Source organism: Podarcis liolepis (genome assembly GCF_965112155.1).
Source record: "Podarcis liolepis genome assembly, chromosome: W".
NCBI lineage: Eukaryota > Metazoa > Chordata > Lepidosauria > Squamata > Lacertidae > Podarcis > Podarcis liolepis.
Genome location: NC_139568.1, coordinates 16851137 through 16864957, shown reverse-complemented (window position 1 = coordinate 16864957; position 13821 = coordinate 16851137). Strand labels below are relative to the sequence as shown.

Sequence of the window (13821 nt, the reverse complement as noted above, 5' to 3'; positions counted from 1 at the left end):
AAGATAATATCTCAGCCAAGACTATTTCATGGGCCAGGCTCATTGTATTTCTATTTTGGTTGTTATTCTCCGTGTCCTGTATTCCTCTAGAGAAGGTTGAGTGATCTTGAGCAGCAGAGGGAAGAAGAAGAGCCTCATCCTGCTTCAACTCAACCATCTCAGCCATCTTTTGCTCATTTCCATTTCCATTTCCATTCTCGTTGTCCCTTGTGTGTAAAAAGTATTGCGTGATTTTACTCTGTTTCTCATAACACTCCTGGAACAATGGACTTGTCACAATCCCCAGGTCCCTACGTTTCTTTCTAGTAAGTACCATTTGTAAATCTTTGTCCACCCAGCTATGGGCTAAGGTCCAAAATGAGGCAAGATTTGGGATAGCTGTTTGTAATTTGTAATTTGATAGCTTATAGTTCAGAGCGTAACACGGAGTTAGCAATAAATCAGCTGTCACCCGTTTTCCTTATTGTCGGTCAGACTTGAGGGGCGCGGCATCGCGGGGAGCAAAACCCTCCGGACATCAAGATAACAAGGTAGCAAAGGAGCTCTTTTTTTTAGAAGCAACAAGCTAAAAGGACTATTAAACTACTTAAAAAACTCTGGAGGAGTTAAAATATATTATAAAGGGAGTTTCAAAGGTTGGCTCGGTGTCGAGCCTGTTTAAAAAGCAGATTTAGAACTTGCCTCAGATAACCTCCAGAACTCTGCAGCTAGTTCGGCGGCCATCTTTCCAAGTAGCATCGACTGACTGGGCGGTAATTATTTGGGTCCTCTCTTTTCCCCTTTTTGAAAATAGGGACAACATTTGCCCTCCTCCAGTCTGCCGGGACTTCGCCTGTTCTCCAGGAATTCTCAAAGATGATTGCCAGTGGTTCTGAGATCACATCTGCCAGTTCTTTTAATACTCTTGGATGCAGTTCATCTGGCCCTGGAGACTTGAATACATCTAAACTAGCCAAATATTCTTGTACTATCTCCTTAGTTATTCTGGGCTGTGTTTCCTTTGCTGAATCATTTGCTCCAAATTCTTCAGGTCGGGCATTGTTTTCTTTATCGGAGTAGACTGAGGCAAAGAAGGCATTGAGGAGTTCAGCCCTTTCTGTGTCCCCTGTTTGCATTTCACCATCTTCTCCTCTGAGTGACCCCACTGTTTCTTTGTTCTTCCTTTTGCTACGAACATACCCATAAAAGCCTTTTTTGTTGCTTTTAACCTCTCTAGCAAGCCTGAGTTCATTCTGTGCTTTAGCTTTTCTGACTTTGTGTCTACACGTGCTGGCTATTTGTTTGAATTCCTCTTTGGTGGTTTCCCCCCTTTTCCATTTTTTGTACACATCCTTTTTTAATCTTGACTCAGTGAAAAGTTCTTTAGATAGCCACCCTGGCTTCTTTAGGCACCTTCCATGTTTCCGTCTCATTGGTATTGCCTGACGTTGTGCTTTTACTATCTCCCTCTTAACAAACTCCCAGCCATCATGAACTCCCTTTCCTTTTAGTATTACTGTCCATGGGATCTCACCCAGCACTTCCCTAAGTTTTATGAAGTCGGCTTTCTTAAAGTCAAGAAATTGAGTCCTAGTATGCTTGGCTGCTCCTTTCCGCTGTATAGTAAACTTCAGAAGAGCATGATCACTCGCGCCTAATGATCCTTCCACTTCTACCCCACTAACCAGATCATCAACATTGGTTAGGACCAGATCTAAAATGGCTGTTCCTCTTGTTGCTTCTCCCACTTTCTGGACAATGAAGTTGTCTGCAAGGCCAGTGAGGAATCTGTTTGACCTTATGCTCTTGGCTGAGTTTGACATCCAACAAATATCCGGGTAATTGAAGTCCCCCATTACTACTATCTCCCTTCCTTTTGCATGCTTGGCCATCTGTTCCAGGAAGGCATCATCTATGTCCTCCGTTTGGCTTGGGGATCTATAGTAAACTCCCACAATGAGGTCTCTGTTATTCTTCTCTCCCTTAATTTTGACCCAAATGCTCTCACTTTGGCTTTGAGGTTCTAAATCTTGGATCTCTTCACAGGTATACACATCCCTGACATATAACGCCACTCCTCCTCCTTTCTTGTCTGGTCTGTTTCTCCGAAATAGATTGTACCCCCCCCATTATTACATTCCAATCGTGGGACTTATCCATGAGGTTTCTGAGATTTTTGGCAAAAACATTTCTCCCAACCGTTGTGAGGTGCAGCCCATCGCTTGCCAGAAGTCCATCTTCAAGAAACTGCAGTCCGTGATCTAAGAATCCAAACTGTTCCTGTTTACACCATTTGCGAAGCCAGCTGTTCACTTCCACTATTTTTCCCTCTCTCCCTGGGCCACGTCGTTCAACTGGGAGGACAGATGAGATGACAATTTGTGCATTTAATTGCTTCAATTTCCTGCCCAGAGCCTCGTAGTCTCTTTGGATCTTCTGGAGGCTATTGCTTGCAGTGTCATTGGTTCCCACATGAACCAAGAGGAAGGGGTATTTGTCAGTGGGTTTTATGATTCCTTGCAGTCGTTCAGTGACATCTTGGATCTTAGCCCCGGGGAGACAGCACACTTCCCGAGACATCTTGTCAGGCCCACAGATCACTGCTTCTGTTCCCCTCAGTAGGGAATCCCCTATCACCACTACACGCCTCCTCTTAGGTTTGGTCGGGGTTCTTCCATGAGCTGTCCGTTCCAAGGTCGCCTGCACATTCCCTGAGGACTGACTTTGCTGCTCGTCTTCATATACCTGATCGACTGAGATGAGGGAGAGATCCTCAAATGGAGTCTGCTCTTCGTCTTCCATGCTAGGGGAGAGGACTTCAAAGCGATTGTGTATTTCTAAACAATCAGAACGAACCCTGGGCCTCCTACTTCTTTGAGTCACGTTTCTCCATATATCTGGCTCCTGTGTTGATGAACTAGCGTCCTTCTCAGGGGAGTCCCCTGTCTCCTCCTTGGTGGAGACGGTGTGCTCTGTTGCTTCCAAGAAGAGCTCCAGATCTCTAATTCTTTGGAGCGTAGCTACACGTTCCTCCAGTTGCTGGACTTTGTCTTTTAAGAGGGCAATCAACATGCAATTGCTGCAGGTAAAGCTGCCTGCAACCTTTGGCAAGATGGCAAACATTGCGCAGGAACCGCAGGCGACTGCAGCTGTTCCCTCCCCCTCCATCTTGAGAACGTTGTTGGGGTGGCTACAGCGGTCCTCCATCATAAAAAGCGTGAAGACAGGACAAATAACTCCCCCAACAAAAAAACCTAGGTCTCCCCCAACAAACGTTTGAGACTAGCACCCCTAAATCTAAAAGATGGATCAAACTGCCCTGCAAGCTCTGATAAGCTCCTCCCACAGCTAATCACCTTCCTCAACAGAAACCCTGCCCCCTCTGACCTTTGCACAGGGAGAACAGCTAATCAGCCACAAAGAAACACACACACACAAGAAAACCCTTTTTGCTCCTTCTTCAACTGCTGCCCTGCTACCTCTGATCTGTCATAGTAGTAGTTCTGTCATAAGCCATAACACTCTCACATCCAGCCAAGGCCGTTCCCACACTTGTAGATTGTTTTCAAATGGAAATTTCCAATACTTAGTTGTTGTAGTCCAAGTTGCAACTGTTTCAATAGCCTCCTCTAGAGGGAGAAGTCTCCAAGGCTCTTGCAACAAACTGTCCCTTTAATAAAGTCCCAACATCATCAAAAGAAGGAATTTACTATAACAGTTTCCAAATTTGTTTCACTTAACAGTCCAGGGATTTGTAACTTTCCCAAAGTCAGACTGAGTATCCAACCAAAGGAGTTTCTTTTAACAAAGTGACAGCTCTGTTTCCACTATCCAGGCAGTCCGTTCCCAGGGTTTTAAGACAGCTGATAAAATTTCTCAATAGTTCCTTTCAAACAGGTACTCAAAAGTCTACCTTCTTCCCCCTCTGCTCCTGCCTGCAAGAGAGGGATTTCAATTTCAATGTCAAGTTTGCTCGTTTCAAAATAATCTTCTCAAATTGCAGCTTTACACTTCCTTTGCTTTAAGCTTTCTACAGTCCGGAAAGGCAGACTTCCTTATTTTATGCCTTTCCCGTTTCCGGCCAAATTTTCTTTAAATTATTTGTAAATCCCAATAGATCTTTAAATCCTACTCACGGGTAGTTATTTTCAATCCGAATTTCAGGAAGGAATCAGCGCTCTCCAACCATGGCGACGCGGCTTCGCTCCACGAGCTGGGTGACGACTCTCAGCACTGCGCCACACACCTGCTGCCGCTCCGGAGCCTTTAAAAAGGTTCCCTCGCGGTTTCGGGGGGGCGCAAAGGTGCCCACCGAGTCTCCTTGTTCACAGGCTTCCGCGCCTGTGATTTTTGGGGGTCCCCGCTTTGCCGTAGCGGTCAGACCCGAACTCGTAGAGCAGACTCCCTCCGGAGCTCGGAGGGAAATCCGCCATTGATCGCTGGCGCCAACCGGAAGACCTAAGATATAAAGATTTGTTAGAACAGAAGACTCCTTGGTGGCTTTCACCACATGAAGCTTTACTGCTCAAACCACTTGGAAAGAAAGGAAAGTGGCTTACGTACGCTGATTTGCTAAAGGATCAAGAAGGAAAATGGAAATTAAGAGAATATGAGGAAATAAAAGACCATTTTCAGAGCTGGTTACATTATTGGCAACTACATGAAACATACAAAGATGACAGTAAGAAAGGATTCAGTTATACGACTTCCAGATTTCAAAAGGAAGTCGTAGAAGGGAAGGTGAAGCTGCTGAAAGGTGCGTATAGTATTCTGCTAGAATGGGATACAAAAGACGAAGAGGTGAAATCAGTTATGATTAAATGGGCACAAGATAGGCGTCATAACATAATGTTTGAAGACTGGGAAAGGTTGGGGGAAACTGACTTACAATTTACAGATTGCTCCTTGCTGAAAGAAAATTATATGAAAATGATGTATAGATGGTATGTAACACCAGTGCAGATAGGAAGGATGTACAAAACCGGTTCAAACATGTGTTGGAGATGTAAGGAATAAGAAGGGACTTTTTATCACATGTGGTGGGACTGCAGTAAGATTAGAAAATTTTGGGAAATGATATATAATGAGTTGAAAAAAAATGTTCCAATTAACATTTGTCAAAAAACCTGAAGCATTTTTGTTAGGGATTGTTGGGAAAGACCTGCCAAAGAAATTTAAGAATATTTTTATGTATGCAACAACTGCGGCAAGAGTCTTAATAGCACAAGGATGGGAGAATGAAGAAACCCCGACTAAAGTACTGTGGCAAGAAAAATTGATGGACTACGTGGAGTTGGCGAAATTGACATACAAATTGCGGGACAAGGACAACTGTGATTTTAAAGAAGAATGGGAACTTTTTACAAAGTATTTAAAGAAACAGCAAAATGAATTGGACTCCTTGGGAGATTTTGAATAAACATTCACAAATTTATTATTAATAACACAGAGACAGATAAGTTAAGGATCTTTACAATTTTACAATATGCAGAGAATTATAAGCATGGAAAAACCAGAGAGAGGAGCTGAGGGAAGTCCGGGGGAGGGGAGGAAAAAAACTAGGGGGGGGGGACTTTTGGATGATATGTTTTATTGATATTATGTTGTTATGCTTAATAAAACTTTAAAAAACAAAACAAAAGCAGAATGTTGAGGAACCATTACTCTTTGGGTTCGCTCAGTCAACCAGCTACAGATCCACCTAACAGTTCCCCTGTTCAACCCACATTTTACCAGCTTCCTCACAAGAATATTGTTACAAAAGCCCAGCACCTGTCCCTCTCTCTGCCAAGCTGCGGCAAGAGTGCATGGGATCTCAGGCGCCCACACAAGGTCTGTGTCCCTTTGGAGAACAGAATACACAGCGGAGGCTGTTGTGCTTTAAGAAATAGGGTTTATTCACCTATTTGCACCTTCCATTAGAATGGAGGGGGTCCAGATCTTACAGCATGGTCCACAGTAGTGCAGGCAGTCCTTCCTTCACCCCTGCCAAGATGGATCTCCCCCTTTCTTCTTCTTTCTTCTTCCCATAAGTCCCTTGCCTGGTCCCAGAGCAGTTACCCTGGCAACCTTCCAAATCTCTAGTCTCTGGTCACACCTGGGACAAGGAGTTGTTGATGACCCTCAATGCTAACAGCTCTGCTCTTCCCTCAGCCAGCCAGACTGGTTTGTGTAAGTGTTATGTACTGAGTTGAATAGGATCCGTACTGCAGCAGTCTGATTGGTCCTAGAACAATAGGATCCAAAACGCAGCAGTCTGATTGGTCCTAGAACAATAGGATTCAGAATGCAGCAGTCTGATTGGTCCTAGAACAATGCAGCAGTATGATTGGTCGGCAGGAGCCACCCAATCCAGCTCCAGATAGAAGTGAATCCACAACCTGATTGGCCTACAGGAGAATTCCGGAATTAGCCAATCACGTGCAGCCCATTGTGTAAATAATGTATATAAAGCAGATACTTTGAGGGGACTTTCATTTCCCTCCTCACCGCTATGAGCTGAATAAAGAGCATGAAATCCACTCTCGACTCTGAGTATATTTCACTGGCGACGAGGATGGGATCCCGCTGAGCTGACCGCCACACACAGCACCTCAGCACCGCCACCTGCCGCACCGCTGCCTCGCACCGTGTATCCAGGCTTCAGCTCCGGGACCCAAGGAACTCAAAATGGCAACCGACAGCAGCTTCTCGCCGTTCAACCCAGCACCCGGAGGCTGGGAAGCGTATGCCTCCTGATTCACCTTCCTCCTAGAAGCCAAAGGGGTCACCGACGAAGAGGATGCCAAGAAGAGGGCGATATTCTTCAGCGTCTGCGGAGAGGAGACGTTTGAAATCGCCCGGGCTCTCCTTGCGCCTGAAGACGTCGCTACTGTTCCATACAAAACAATAATGGAACGGTTGAAGGGGCACTTTTCGCCGCAGCCCTCAGTGGTGGCTCATCGATATGCCTTCTACGCAAAGCGGCAAGCCCCTGGGGAAACCATAACTGGGTTTGTGACCTCTCTCTGCCAAGCCGCCCGGTTCTGCAACTTCTCAGAATTGGAGAACATGCTTCGTGACCGCCTCGTCGGTGGCCTGAAGGATGAGAAGCTGCAACGACGCCTCTACGCTAAGAAGGACCTAACATTCCAGGTCGCTCTGGAGGAGGCCCTGGCAACAGAAGCTGCCGAGAGGTCACTGCAAGAGGCACGGCCGAGCCTGCTGTCCCAACCGAGGGTCCACCACGAAGACCTCACCGACGACTCAGGATCTGACAGGGAGGAGGTGCGCCGAGTACAGCAGCGCACTCAAGCAGCGCACAGACCACAGCTGCCTTGACAAGAAGGAGGAAACTGCGCAAGCTGCGGGGAGAGTCACGAGAGGAGGACCTGCCGTTTCCGCATCGCAGAGTGCAGGCAGTGCGGAAAATTGGGACACATCGCCCGTGTGTGTCGGGCTCGGCCCACCTGACGCCAGGCATCAGATAACCGATCCAAGAGCCCCAGGGCCCAACACACCAAGGCAACTCGACGGAGCTCACAGACTTCCAGGTATACCAGTTGCCCCACCCCAACGTAGAGAAAATTTAAGTAGAGGTACAGATAGAGGGTGCCCCGTGCTGCATGGAGCCCCATTCACCCTCCGGGACTTCCAGAAACATAAGGTCCCCAGAATGGGGATGGGGACCTTCAGGGTGCAATATCGAGGGTGGACGCAGTAACTGGACTTGCTTGTGGTCAAGGGCCCCTACATTAGCTTACTGGGATTGGCATGGTTTGGACCACTGGGGCTAGCCGTCACCTTGGTGAACCACACTAGCTTACAAGTGGACGTGGACACCATATGCAAGGAATTTCCGGGGGTTTTCGATGGGAAATTGGGACAGTATACGGGCCCCTCCATTGCCCTACAGCTTGACCCCGCAGTACAACCTATCAGGCTCAAGGCCCGCCGGGTCCCATTCGCCCTGGAACCCCGTATAGACGAGGAATTGGACCGGCTCATGGAGCAAGGAGTGCTGGAGCCGGTGCCTAATGCCCCCTAGAAAACCCCAATCGTCACACCCATCAAGCCTAATGGTTCGGTCCACATCTGCGCAGACTACAAATGTACCATAAACAAGGCCCTCACGGCCCACGCATACCCAGTGCCAGTGGTCAGCCATGTCCTTGCCACCCTGGCTGGGTCAAAAAAATTGGCAAGCTGGACTTGGCCGAAGCATATCAACAGCTGCCAGTAGATGAGGCCACAGCAGAGGCACAGACGATTGTGACACACAGAGGAGCGTTCCAGAAGCTAATGGACTCTCTCCTTAAAGGGATTCCTGGCGTCACCCCCTTCTTCGATGATGTGTTGATTGCTGGGCCCACACCAGAGGAGTTTGAGGACCGCTTCCGCACCGTTCTGCACCGTTTCCAGATGGTGGGTCTCAAGGTGAAGCGGGAAAAATGACTACTAGGAGTGCCTCAGGTAGACTTTCTGGGATTTATGGTGGATGCAGAAGGGGTCTACCCGACTGGGGACAAGGTACGGGCCATTTGTGATGCCCCAGCGCCCAAGAGCAAGACTGAACTTCAGGCCTTCTTGGGACTATTGAACTTTTACCATTCCTTCCTTCCCCACAAGGCGGCGGTAGCGGAGCCCCTACATAGACTCCTGGACAAGCGGGCCCCTTGGGTGTGGGGTCAGCGCCAGGAGGCAGCATTCCAGGCAGTCAAGGACTTGCTTGTCTCAAATTCGGTCTTGGCACACTTCGACGAGAGGCTGCCGGTGGTGCTAGCATGCGACGCCTCGCCCTATGGCATCGGTGCTGTCCTGGGACACCAACTCCCGGATGGAAGAGAGGTACCGGTGGCATACTTTTCCCAGACACTCAACGCAACCGAGCGGAACTACTTGCAAATCGACAAGGAGGGTCTGGCAGTCGTGAAGGGAGTAAAAAAATTCAATGATTTCTTGTACGGGGGGCCCTTTACCGTGGTGACTGACCACAAGCCGTTGCTTGGTTTGTTTGCCCCTGAAAAGCAGACCCCCCAGTGCTGTCTCCTCGCGTCCTCAGGTGGTCAATTTTCCTTGCCAGCTACCAGTATGCACTGATTCACTGCCCTGGGAAGGCGATGGGCCATGCGGATACCCCCAGCAGGCTACCACTACCGGAAACAGGCCCCGACCCAGCACCTGCACAAGAGGTTATGAGCCTGGAGCTGCTTCCTGACCGCCCCATTCAGGCACAAGAAGTTGCACACCATTCCAAGAAAGATAGGGTCATCTCCCGGGTCCTGGACTGGGTGTGGAGGGGATGGCCCAGCAGCAGCCACGGGCCAGAATTTGCCGGCTACACAACCCGCAAACATGAACTGTCGGCCCACAAGGGGTGCCTGTTATAGGGAAGCAGGATCGTTGTTCCCCAGCCCCTCCGCCAAAGGGTCAACACAGCCCTACACACGACACACCCAGGGGTAGTGAGAATGAAGGCCCTTGCCAGGAGTTATGTGTGGTGGCCGGGGATCGACGGAGAGATAGAGGCCTGGGTCAAACACTGCCAGGCCTGCCAAGAATCCCGCCCAGATCCCCCAAGGGCCCCAGTCCAGTCCTGGGAGTCCGCCCGAGCACCATGGTCACGCCTGCATGTGGACTTCGCTGGCCCCTTTCAGGGGAAAACATTCTTCATAGTGGTGGACACCTACACCAAATGGCTGGAAGTCGCACTGGTACCGTCCACTTCCATGTCCGCAGCCATTCGGGTACTACGCAGGCTGTTTGCAACCCACGGGCTCCCTGACATTCTCGTCTCAGACAACGGGACCGCATTTACGTCAGGAGAATTCCAAACCTTCACAGCGCAGAACGCCATCCGCCACATCCGTTCGGCGCCATTCCACCCTGCCACCAATGGCCAAGCAGAACACATGGTGCGGACCACCAAGGACACCCCCCGCCGCATGACGCAAGGGGATTGGGAGTACCGCCTTGCCACATTCCTTCTAGCACAGCACAGCACCCCCAGCTCAATGACTGGCCGGAGCCCCGCTGAACTACTAATGGGTCGGCACCTTGCAATCAGATTGGACCGCCTTCACCCCGATTGAGCTCAGGATGAGGTAGTGGTGGGGGAAGGCAGGAACCCCCAGACCTTCAAGGCCCAGGACCCAGTGTACGCAAAGAATTTTGGGGCAGGCCCAGCATGGGTACCCGCCACAGTCACCAGGGTCACTGGCCCCGTGTCGTATGAGGTGCTAACGGATGGGGGGCAATGCTGGCGCCGCCACTGCGACCAGATACGGCGACGATTCCCGGGAGAAAACCAGGAGGAGGACAGGTCAGAGGAGTCCCAAGGGAACAGTGGGGCAGTGAGGCCCATAGAGCAGGAGGGGCCAGCAGGAGAGGCAGAATCAGTAAATACAGAGAGGACCCGCGAGGCCAAAAAGACACCGGAACCAGAACCACGACTGAGCGAGCCGGTTGCACCAGACCAAACGGCCCCATCACAGCCAGCATCCTTGGAACACGAGCCAGAACCTGAACCCCGGACCAGGGAACACCCCAGGCCGCAACGCACACGTAGGCCGCTGGCGTACCTTGAGGACTATGAATGCGACCTCCCGGGCAGGACTGGAACTAAGAGGGGAGGGGTGTTATGTACTGAGTTGAATAGGATCCAAAATACAGCAGTCTGATTGGTCCTAGAACAATGCAGCAGTATGATTGGTCGGCAGGAGCTGTTGGGATACTGCCAGGGAGATATAGTCCATCATGGCCCCAAGCCGGCTGCCGGACGATCCATCGATCCCTGTAGTCATGCAGTATGAGCTTTTAGCGACACGAGTTTTCTGGAATACCTTGCCACATTCCAGGGCTCGTGCACACTCTTTATCAGCAGAAGCACAGCCAGAAAGTTGCACAGCAGGAGAGCATTTTTTCAGATTTTATTCAGTGTTGATCAGAACAAAGAGAGACATGACTGTTCTGCGTCAGAGTCTCTGACAGACTGTGAAATCGAAAGGAATAGCAAACATAAACATCCTGTGAACAGGACATGCACAGACTCTGTGACTCACAAAGCCTGCTCCCTTTTAAGGTGGAACGGAAATATCCTAACAGGAGCCACCCAATCCAGCTCCACATAGAAGTGAATCCACAACCTGATTGGCCTACAGGAGAATTCCGGAATTAGCCAATCACGTGCAGCCCATTGTGTAAATAATGTATATAAAGCATATACTTTGAGGGGACTTTCATTTCCCTCCTCACCACTATGAGCTGAATAAAAGGCATAAAATCCACTCTCGACTCTGAGTATATTTCAGTAATAGATAGGTAGCCGTGTTGGTCTGCCATAGTCAAAATAAAAAAATTCCTTCCAGTAGCACCTTAAAGACCAACTAAGTTAGTTCTTGGTATGAGCTTTCGTGTGCATGCACACTTCTTGTGGTATCTGAAGAAGTGTGCATGCACACGAAAGCTCATACCAAGAACTAACTTAGTTGGTCTTTAAGGTGCTACTGGAAGGAATTTTTTTATATTTCAGTAAGGCAGCCTAGGAATCCCCTTGCAGCTTATATTGTTCCTTCATATCACAAAGAACCCCAAATCCTAGCATTTATTAATTTATAGGGTTTATCTCAAATCTCTATCAATATCATGGGGGACTTTGCCTTACTGAAGTCAAGATACACTATTTCCACAGCATTTCCCTGATTCACCAAGCTTGTTGCTCCATTAGAAAAAGAAATGAGCTTTGTCTGACATGACTTATTATTTAGTGGCGCATACTGGGTCTTAGTAATCATAGCATCCTTTTCTAAGTGCTCACAGACTGTTGAATCACTGGGCAACAATTTTTTACTTTTTGAATGTTGTCTAGATTTCTACAACCGATTTAGGGTATTTTTGCACTGCTGAATCAGGACATGGCATCCGTTTCTCTCCATCAGGTCAGGTTTACTGTAAACTGAATGGTGGGCATTGATAAAGGTAAGTACACGTAAATTGCATGTTGCTTCACCATTTTTCAAACTTCGGGGCTTGAACTTCTGTTTCTTGGAACTCCTGGAATGCTCAGTGGCAGGGAGGTCTCTCTTCAGAGTCCAACAGTAGTCTGCCACAAGTAAGTGAAGCAGTCACCATCCTTGTCTGATTGTATCTTCTGTTGTAACAGTAGGAGCAGAGAAGGAGGCAGAAAGGAAGGTAGTATGCAATTGTTGGGGACTGCCTGTTGACTTAAATGGGAGCACTTTCATTTTCACAATTTCTTCTGCAGGCGTAACATTGCATCATTGCAGAAGGCAGGAGATCACTGAGACAAGATGGCGATGAAGGTAGTTACCAAGTAATTTTGTTTACCCTCATCAAAGTTTTAAGTGGTTTTAAGCGGTTTTATCCTCCCTTGTTTTATCCGAGAGTTTTAATGATCTGCTGGCTGTGCTGGCTGTCTTTTAATATCTCTCCACTTGTGTTATTTTTGTTTTATCTGGGTTGTTCCGACCCCCCGGACTCGTCGCCACGGCTGCCGCCGCCTCCCTAACTGGGAGAGATAAGTGAAAGATTCTCCCGGGCATAAATCCTCTGCCCTGTCGACCAGCTTTTTCCTTTTAGTTTTTAGCTTACTGAATATTGCGAAGTGAAGTTTGCCCGACTGCTGGAACCGGGCTGTTTCAAAAATCCTAGGATCAAGGAAGAGGGGAAGGAAGAGGCTTGAACTGGCTGCCTTACTGTGAGTAATTTTACAGCACCACTCTCCTGGAAGTGGTAGTATTCCTGTGAGGAAGACTAAAGGATTTAAGGAGCTCCCCAGCACAGTGCTTACGACGGTTCCCCTGCAAAATTGATTTATGGGCCATGGAAAACGCCCAAGAGACCCTGATGAGGCATTATCCTCTCCGAGGCCTAAGCAATCAAGGAAGGGTTCACCTAAAGGTGGGAGAGGCCCCGAGGAATGTATCTACTCAATAGCAATTCAAAATCGTTTCGATCCTCTAACTGCCCTTGAAACAACATCAAAAGATGAGGCCCCTGAGACGCTACAAATTGGAAAAGCTAATGGTAACACAAATGGGGATGGTCCCTATCCGAAGGAGGTGTTGGTGGCCGAATCTGCGGACTGCACAGGTTGTGAGCAACTCCATCTAATAATTAGAACTCTAAACTGTATATTTAAGAGAATTGATGGTCTATCCTCTCAGGATAGACCATCAATAGCCTTCAGCAAAAACTGGATGACCAGCCGGTACAGACAGCCCAAGATGGGGCAGTAGATGTTTCATTGTGCCGGCAGAAAGCGCCACCAAAAACTGATCGCATGAAGAACTGCAAATACAATCTTAACCCCTCACTGAATCGCCAATCCCTGACTCTACATCCAAGGAAGATTTCCCTAACCTTCCGGGAAAGGGACCAAAGTTGGGCAACGCTACATGGGACTAAAGAGTACCTCAGATGGCTTCTAAAACTCGAGACATCACAAATAGATCTTTGTGCTGTGCTTCCATTAAGCCACCAGAACAGATATCAGAGAATGATGCTGGCTTTCCACTCTGCAAAAATCCCCTCTCTTATTATTAAGCAAAAAGTTTTTGAATAGTCATGGCATTTTTCCAACGAGAGTCTTCATGGATTCCATAATTAGACCCCTCCTATCGGAGGGATTAATCAAGGAGACGGTACAACCTTCCCGTCCTGAACCACAAAAGAGGGCTGAGCTGTACACCCCATGACTGGGCCAGTCCCAAAATACCTCCACTCCTACAACTAAACACTACGATTGTGCCAGTAACTCTTTGACACCCCAGGAGGAAAGAGAGCTTATCGCCTCCTTTGGAGAGTTACCAGCGAGGGAACAACAAGAAATTATAAATAGGCTGG

General features: G+C 48.4%; 1 protein-coding gene across 1 annotated transcript in view; it reads right to left on the bottom strand.

Annotated features, from left to right (window-relative positions):
- Nucleotides 1–13821, bottom strand: part of LOC310697682 (uncharacterized protein) — a 198274-nt gene that overhangs the window by 137354 nt on the left and 47099 nt on the right. The window contains exon 2 of the mRNA XM_083484373.1: nucleotides 3295–3465. The gene's annotated coding sequence lies outside the window, so the exon portion shown is untranslated. The remainder of the gene's footprint in view (nucleotides 1–3294; nucleotides 3466–13821) is intronic.